The 9910-nt window shown below is 31.8% G+C and overlaps 1 non-coding gene across 1 annotated transcript; it reads left to right on the top strand.

Moving 5' to 3' along the window:
* The first annotated feature begins 6101 nt into the window (after window positions 1-6101).
* On the top strand, window positions 6102-6185 carry TRNAL-CAA (transfer RNA leucine (anticodon CAA)). The gene has a single exon. It is a non-coding gene; the product is annotated as a tRNA-Leu (tRNA).
* Window positions 6186-9910: the final 3725 nt, after the last annotated feature.

Here is a 9910-nt window from a genome sequence, read left to right as displayed (position 1 = left end):
TGCCCGACAATACGTTCGGTTAACCGAACAGAGGGATTCGATCGACTGAGGCCTACTTTGAATTGAAAAGATCGACAACTCAAGTTGGTGAAAAGTCACTTTCTAAGGGTTCGGTAGCCCGAGGGAGATAAGGTCATTTTAGGTTCGGTCACCCGAAGCCTAGTAAAACCGTTGACATCCTAACGGTTCGGGCACCTGAGGTGATTTGAACACCTGGGGTTCGGTTGCCCAACCTCTCTCATTTTATGCCTATTATGTTCAATCCATTTCAATTTGATCCCCTGATTAAACAAGTTATTATAGGGAGTGATTGAGCATTTGTGTTGGGACCTAAGGTCTCACTAGGGTCTTACTGAGCTTACAGTATTGTTGGCCTTACAAGGCTTCACAACTTATTTTGATGCTAACAAACAAGTGGAACGTAACATATTTGGTTGAGTGATGATATTTCATATCTCATATATATGAAAGCAAGGTCAAGTACTCACAAGGATCAATTGAAGCTTATATTCCAAAGGAACATGATCATATGAAGCTTAAAGAATACTTAAAGGCATGGATGATATATTAAAGCTTGACTACTATGAGAGGTTGAACTTGATATTAAAGCTTGAAGAAAGGGCCAAGACAAAGCATGAAGATTTAAGTGTTTAAGAATGTCAAAAAATCTAAAAAATATTTATGTAAGTACTTTATTCGATTTCAATATGGATACAAGAAACTCTTAGGATAATTACTTGGACCTAGATACCTTTTAAAATACTTGGAAAATATTTTTATAAGGTCATAAGTTACTTCAAAAAGGTTAAAATTGTTTTTGGAATGAAAAGCACTAAAATGGGATTTTTCCAAATTCTGTTAATTTTTCTACATCCGCATTGATGAGCATTTTTCTCTATTAAAAACTCCTTACTTTAAACAATGTGAAACATGAAAGTTTTATGATTTTCTCTTAGCTTTCTTTTGATACCAATATCAACTAATTTGGAGCTATATAGAAAATGTTATGACCAAAATACTGAAGGTGGGTCGAAGTTGTCAGCACCTCAGCAAATTGTCTGGTTAGCCAACTGACCAGAATAACCTGTGTTCAGTTAGCCGACTGACTAGTTAACCGAATTAATTTTTTGGTAGACAAAGAGCTCTCAGTCACCTATCCAGCCAGTTGACCCTGTATAAACACCCACCCACTCGCCTGGTCAGCCAATTGACCCTACAAAAATTTAAATTTTGAACTTTAAAGGGAAAATTCTAAAAATTAATTTTTTAAATCTAAAAGTTATAAAAACTTGGGGAACACTCCAAGAAACTTGGGAGACAAGGAAACTCACTCTATAAATACATGGTTTTGCAAATTAAATTATACCAAACAATTGAAAATCAATTCTCAAACCTGAAACTCTCATACTCTTAAAAGCCCTCATGCTCTCATCTTTGCACATCTGAATTGCTGCAATTTTTTGGAAAAAACTAATCAATCCTTCTTTGAGTTTCCAAATTGTTGATTCTTGTCTAGAAGAAAAACTTGGTGAAATTTCTTTTGAGCTTCAATTGTATTTCATATTGTGAATTTGATTGAAGTATATAGATTTAACTTATACTAATCAGCTCTTTGTGAGAGCACTCTTTGCACACATCTATATGTTGTATCTCTTGTAGATTGTGACGATTATAGGATTGTTGGATCGTTGGCTAAGTGAGGGAATATCTCTTAGAGAAGTGCTGCTCTAACCCAATTGAAGAAGTGACCGAACAAAGGTATATCATTTGGAGAGGTGGACTCTAGCCTAATAGAAGGAGTGTGTAAATGGTGTTGTTCCACCCGGCAAAGGAATTGGTTTCAATGAATCATTTGGTGGTTTGCCAAAGGCGAGGACATAAGTTGGGTATAAGCCGAACTTCGTAAAAACTGTGGTCTCACTCTCTCTTTCCCTTTCTCTCTTTACTTACATCATATGTATAAATCGCATGGATGTTTTAAATTAATTAATCATAAACACTAAGTGAATTTGATATTAAGTAAACTTAAGCTTAATTTATTTTTGGGATTACAGAAACCGAAAGGGAGTATGTTGGTTGATCCATTCGTTGCGGAAACCCTAAGGGAGCACGTTGATTGGTAAAACATTTAAAGACTCTTTAAACTGAAAGTTTATTTAAAGTCTAAGCTTTTAGAAAAAGTATTGAATTTTATATTTCACCTCATTTTAAGAAAGCAATTCATTAACTACAGGACTACAAACAAACACAAGCTGAATCTTATATCTTGGTTTAAATATTGTGTTTGATTGGATAGTTGGTTTGGTTGATTGATTGGTTACTTGATTGTTTAAGCAATAGTGTTGTGGATTGTCTAAAAAGAACTAAGTTCTTGTGTGAATGATAAATTAAACAAACAAGTCAAGAATTGGTTAAAAGAAATAAAAGAGGTTAAGAAGTCTTAAAAGGAATTAAGAGAAATTTTTTTAAATGCAATCACCCCCCCCCTTTTGGGACTATACCTTAAATTTCAAGTATATCCTATATGCATGACATGCTGGTAATTATTACAAACCTTATATCTTAATTACTATGACAGACCCATATTACATAAAATGAATTACAACATGACACTAATCTTCAAGGTCTTCATGCTTTGCTTTCATATACCATTACTTGATCTGCTAAAATGAACCTGCACATACACTTAAAAGCCATCAAATACATGAGTATTTGTCATTATCAAAACCGGGTATGACCTATAAGGCCAACAAATATTACAGACCCAAAATACAAATACCAAATGCATTTACATTTAAAATAAGTATTTTCTTCTTCTTCCTTTGCTCCTCAGATCATGAAATATGCTAGACGGTTGATTGTTATGTTTCTCAGGCTTCCATCAATCCTCTCTCATGTGATGTATTGTAAACTTGTTCACAAGTTTGATGCACACATAAGATCCTTGTGTTTCCTTAGCATCAAAACCAAAGATTAGACTCAAAAAGTCAACAACAGTCACTTGCCAATCGTCCTGCCCTCTGCCCTATGCTTTGCAACAGTCTCCTCCTCTTTGGTCTCTCTGCTATCTCTACTCTCTATTAGCAAAGAAAATTGAAGGAGAAAGGGCACCTAAAGGGTCAAAGCAAATCTCGCTGGACCATCCAGCAAGACTTGTCATACGTTAGCTCAAGGTTCATTTCTAAAGCAAATCTCGCTTGATGGTACAACGAGATTTGCTTCCTAGCCATGCGTTAGCTCACGGTTCATTTTTGAAGCAAATCTCGCTTGATGGTACAACGAGATTTTCTTCCTAACTTGCCACGCGTCACGACGAGAAGCCCTGCCTGTTTAAATCTCGCTGAACCAAGCAGCAAGATTACGTAAGCATCAAGCTGGGAAAATTTTTCCCAAACAAAGTATTATTTAATATTTTATTATAAAATAATATTAAAATGGGAAAAAGCTTAGATTTTTTTCTTCCTTTTTTCTTTTTTCTTTTTCTTCGTTTCTTCTTATTCACCGGCTTACATGACGAGAGAAGAGCAGAAAAATAGAACGAGCCCTACTTGATTTAATCACATTCGTGAGTCTTTGATAAGTTAATTTATATATTTTTAATGCATAAATATTGATAAATGAGTTATAATTAATTTGCAATTGCAGGTAATTAGTGTTCACTTGTTAATATCTTAAAATAATGTCTATTGCTAGACACAAAAATAATTAAATTCGTAAAATAAACATATTTAAATAAGTAAAAAATTAATTAATTTTATAAAATAAATAAATAAATGAAGACTTGTTATTGTTAAGGTTGGGAGAGTCCTTATCTACATGATTGAATTTTAAAATAAAATAAAAAGTTACATAAAAAATACGCATAGACGATGTTAATATACATGGATGAGTATCAAGATAACTCAAAAGGTTAAGTCATTAATTTTAGAGTCCAACCATATGTATAATCTAAAACAAATTCACAAGAGAAACTCTCAACAATTATACGTACACTATGTATCCCGTATATATTTGTGTATAAGAAGAATTCCAAACTTCTTTAACATCTAAAAGCCTAATCCTAACTAATGGTATTTGTAAACTTGAAAATAATAAACTTACTTGAATCAAATAAATATGCACTCTAAAATTTGAAGGTTTTCTTTTAATGTAAAAGGTCCAAATTTTTCAAACAAGCATTTCTCCCATTTTAATTTGGAAAAATATTTTGTTAAAAAAGAAAGAGTATTTATTTTATAAGCTCCAACATATAATCAGTAACTCTCTTAATCCATTGTAACTATATCAACATTATGAGCTTGCTTTAATTTTCAATTGTCTTTATGGCCTTGATACTATTGTTATTGCTATAATTAGCAATTATATAAGCATTTTAATTTCAGTTCAATTTAAAATGAATTTACTTTATATTAAAGTTATAACATAAGCGAGTTAGAAGATTGTTAAAATTACTCTAATGCATGCTATTAAGTAAAATAATGCACTATTGAGTAGGATCGAGTAAACTAATCAATGTTGGAGTTAGTTTAAAAAAGAGACTTAGACCTAAAATAATTTGGACTAAGATTACGGCTACAAACTAACCAAGTTGGTCATGAGTAGCTCGAGAGCATAGTTTGATAAGAGATTTGTTGTGTAAATCGAATATGGGATAACACACAGCGAAAATTATGAATGCAACAAACAATGAATTATCAAGACACAATGTATGCACAACTAGAATTCTGAAAGCAAATAAGGAAAGAACACGAGAATATACGTGGTTCCATCCACGGGAGCAATCCGGCCAATATTTCACTATGAAAATGAGAATACACAATACACTTCTTACAATGATCTCTCTTTACAAAACATGTCCAGAAGGGCCTATATAACAACCCCTCGAAGATTTCCCTTTTAATTACCCAACCATCCCAACGTTCCAATTCAAAATTTGAATTTTTGCTCACTGCCTAGATACACTCGTCGACGAGAGATAGACAGCCTTTTGTTGACGAGTCTTTATATTTTTGATTTCCTACTTTCGGTATCTTAGAAACTCTGCGATTCCTAGTCTCTCGGTATCTACTCGTCAACGAGCATAGGGCACTCGTCGACGAGTCCCTATTGAGTAGCACCAATGAATCCATATGCTTTTCTTCTTCCTTTATTTATAAGCCCCAACGAGTATAAGAGCCACATATACAAATACAACAAGTTTGTTCAGCTTAAGACTGGTTTATAAATGAGTCAATGCTGAATGTGAATGGGCTCGAATCATTTCAAATTGTGAGGACCATTTGACAGGATTGGATTACATTCATTTATAGGCTACTTTTTGTGCTGTGGAAATGGGATCAATACACTATTATGGTCTTGAAAGTAGGAATTGTTTGAACGAAGACTTAATTCAAATTCCATAATGCAAATTTAGTGACAAGACAAATGCTCAAGGCCAATAGGCTAGATTATTGAGCATGAAAAACTCTAAGGTAGCATTAGTAAAAGTCACTTTTCACCTTTTGTTCAATAAAACCCAAACACTTTTGCCTATTAGATCGAGAAATTTTAAAATAATCAAATCTTTTATGAGCATCTCAATTAGCTCGTCTCCATAAGTGAGTTTATTTATCTTCACAACAATCAAGTTTGAACGAGTATATTAAAACATCAATCTAAACTTGACTTAAAAGCCGAGTTTAATTAAAAATATAGTAAACAAGTTTGAGCAAGGTAAAGTTTAGCTTCCTTATAGCTCAATTGATATAGCTAGTAAAGATGTAACTAAATTTTAAATTATATTTTTAATAATTTAAAAGGTTCTAATTCTGAATTTAGTCTGATGTCCAATAAATAGAAAAACTGTATGGCTAGTGACCATGGATGCGACCTTATTGATTTTGAGGCTCAATAATTTTTAAAAAAATATATATATTAATAAAAATTTGTTTAGTTATGCAATTTTTTTTCAAAATCCTAAACTTCCCCCAACATGAGCTTAAGTATTTTTTTTTAATAAAAATAAGTTTGCATTTACCGGCCAACTTGATCTTTGCAGAATATGTTTGTGCTTTTTCAGATGTATTGATAAAATTTTGTTTAATAATGGAATCGGACAACCAGTCAGGATGGCCGAGTGGTCTAAGGCGCCAGACTCAAGTTCTGGTTCTCGTGAGAGAGCGTGGGTTCAAATCCCACTTCTGACATGTACAAAATTTAGCTATTTTTGTCCTCTAAATGGCCTTACATACATCGTCCCCATATTATTTTAAACATAATTCATAATAAAATTATATTCATACTGATAAATTTATAATGAAATTTTATTATATACATATAAATAAATATATATTTACATAATATTGAATTGTAATATTTGATATCATGTAATTGTACCTTTTACGCCTATAAGAGGGGAAGGTAAAATTTTAACCTATTTTTTCTAGTTGTTGATCTTTTTATCTAAATTGTGTTTGTATGATTACTTGATCATTTTAATTTCTCTCTTTTGCAAAAAAATATATATATATATATATTATTTCATTTTAATTTCTATTTTTTTGTAAAAAATATATTATTTTCTTATTTTATATATGATCGTCTATCTCTCCATATACATATGTACTTTTACTGTGTTCGTATTAAGGCTGATTAAAAAGGACAAATTATCATTTGATACTATTTTTATTTTATTTTTGTTTTCTCTTCCCAACCCTTCCATTTCACTAACCACAAAATTACTATTTATATTTATTAAAATAATAGAAGTCTCAAATTAGTACGAGTTATATTTACAAAAATATATTTTTCACTTGTGTAAGTTCAATACTTGCATAATATTAATTTACAATTTGTAAGTTTCGGATAAAATAAAAACACATGACTCAAAATAACCAATACATTTGATAACCAAAAACAAAAGAGGGGACAAGAAAGAAAAAAAAAAAAAAAAACATACATGGATGGATTCTAGGGTTTCACCATAATTGAACCGAACACACGCCAGAAAAATTAGACCATTAAAAAAAAGAAAAGAAAACCAATTCTAAATATGGAACCACAGATAAGTCGACACTCAATTTATATTTATGATTCATGAACTTTTTCTCTCTCTACTGCCTTCTTACTTAATCTTAGATCATGTCATTGGTTCTTCTTAATTTTTAATTGAACAACAAAGCAAAATAACAAAAGTCACATGTGATAGAAAGGACAAAAATATGCAGATGTATTAACATCCGTATTTCTATACATATAGAAAATGTGTTAGCTTTACTGTAATTCTAAGTGGGGAGTGAATTGGTATTTAAAAAATTTTCTCTCCTAAGTCAAATATCCAGTAGCAGTATTACGCAACCCTAGGGTCAATCTAATGCACATATAAAATAAATCAATATATTCAGTTGAAATTAAATTACATAAGTAAACTAATTAAGCATGCACAAAAAAACAAGTAAAGAGAGACAACACCATATATGTTATCGAGGTTCGGTAAATGTGCCTATGTCCCCACCTTTGCTCACAAGTATAAGGATTCCACTAAGACTTACTTCATAGGTGGAGCAACACTGAAACACAATCAGGTTAAATTAACACAGTGCTGACCTCAACCTTTACAACCAATCCTTTTAGATTAGATTAACGCTCCCTCAGGCCACGCTTAGAATACAACCAAATCACAATACAAGATATGTACAAAATAAGAACTATAAGAACTATAAGCTCAGTGCTATATGTGTGCAATCAACACTCAATATAATGTCTATATTCAATCAAGCACAAGAGTGTATTAACAAGCTAATCTTTGAAACACTGTATAGATGTAAATCTCAATTAAAATTTTAGGGTTTCAAAGACTTTCACCAAGAGTGATCAAATATCTTTAAAAATATTTTCTCAATATTCAAGCACAAGAGATATTTGAAACGTAAGCTTGTGAAAACGATTTTTACTCGAACAAAAACACAAGCTAAGGTGTCTTACAATTTAAATGTCAAGACCCTCAAGCTTTAAGTTTTCCCACACAAAATATTTATTAAATTAAATCGAGAAAAAACCTATACTTAACTCTCAATCTGAAAATCAAACATACAATGACACAATGAGAGTTTCTAGTAAATGGGAATAACGTATAATCACTCAAAGTGCTCTCACAATAATTGATTTAGCAAAAGAATAGTAGTATGAGAGTATATGAGCTTTTGTTTGGAAAAAGGTCTCTCAAAAATACAATGAATATTTTTGTTAATCAAAATGCTAATCACCCTTAATTTGAGCAAATGAACTCATATTCATAGACCTAACCAAAATTATAATCATTGGGGATACCAAGGGAATTATTAAAATTGTTTTAAGTGAGTTTAATAAAAATGACCATGTTTAACCTCAATTAACGTCGGTAAAAATTAGGTCAGTTCGAGAGTTTCAGTCAACTATATTTTAAGTTCGGTCGACCAAGCCACTTTTGAACTATAGAATACAGTCGGTTGAATCAAGGAGGTTTTAAAACCCTTCGAGGTTCGATCGGCTGTATTTGAGTTTGGTCTACTGTTCATCAAGTTCGGTTAACTATATCATAAATGATCTTTGAAGTTTGGTCAACTGAATAGTTGGGTGTCAAACATGAGCGAGTTCTGTTGACTGAGGAAGATATGTTTAGAAATCATTTGATCGACTAAACCATGGTCAACCTATTGACCCTTGAGCAGTTCGGTTAACTGAGCTGAATGTTCACAGTTGGGTTCGGTCGACTGAAACCCTTTCAATTTTTATTTTAAGTCCAGATTTTGAATATTGTTACGTGCAGGGACCTAAGGTCTATCTAAAGTTATTTTGAGCTTATCAATTCCTACATGCATGATGTGCATCAATTATTATAGACCTTTATAGATTAAATATTATAGACCCAAATTGAACTTAATATAAATTACAACAAATAAATATTTTAGGTCTTTATCTTCTTCAAGTCACCACATGCCATCATATGATCTTACCGATATGATCCTGCACACAAACTTGAAAGACATTAAATACCAGAGTATTTGTCATAATCAAAACAAAATATGACCTATAAATTCAACAATCTCCCCCTTTTTGATGATGACAAATACCTATGCAAAAGTGGGTACAGCCAAGAAAGGCTCCCCCTAAAACGATGCATAAGAGAAATTAAACATTTTCCCAAGGTACCCAATTCTGTGCATAAGAGAAATGTAAAGATTTTAAAAGTTCAAACATTTTCCCAAAGTACCCAATTTTGCCTAACTTCTCCCTCTTTTGGCAACAACAAAAAGAGTCATGATAAATTTGAAGCATATAGACAAGGCATTGAGTAAGAATCATTTAAATACATGATATAGAATCATTTAAATACATGATATGGTTTGGGAAGAGTTTTAGAAAATTCGGCAACATGCCGTTTGAAAATAGAGCAGTTCTCAAAAATATCTATATAGAAATGACCTGATAAGAATCATTTAAGTACATGATATGGTTTAGGAAGAGTTTTAGAAAATTCGGTAACATGCCGTTTGAAAATAGAGCATTTCTAAAAAAATATTTATATAGAAATGACTTGATTGAGTTCAAATTTACAATTATCCACAATAACTAACTTAAATAATCCAGTATGATCAAGATAATAAACATGAGTATAACTCCCAACATTTAAGAGATATGTCAAAACACAAACAAACGCACAAAGCAAAGATAGAATAAAATTTTTTAGAGCCATAAATTTTCTATTGTTAAGAAGCTCCCCCTAAGTTTGTGCACTTTATCAAATTTCTATGCGGTATCTTTACTATGCATTAGACCTACCTCTTATCTAATCTATATAAACCTATTTTCCTGAAGAGGTTTGGTGAAAATATCAGCCCACTACTCATTAGTGCACACAAACTCAAGTGCCACACCCCCTTTCTGCACATGA

The sequence above is a fragment of the Malania oleifera genome, chromosome 6 (assembly GCF_029873635.1).
Source record: "Malania oleifera isolate guangnan ecotype guangnan chromosome 6, ASM2987363v1, whole genome shotgun sequence".
Lineage (NCBI taxonomy): Eukaryota > Viridiplantae > Streptophyta > Magnoliopsida > Santalales > Ximeniaceae > Malania > Malania oleifera.
This window is presented reverse-complemented; position numbering and strand designations above follow the sequence as displayed.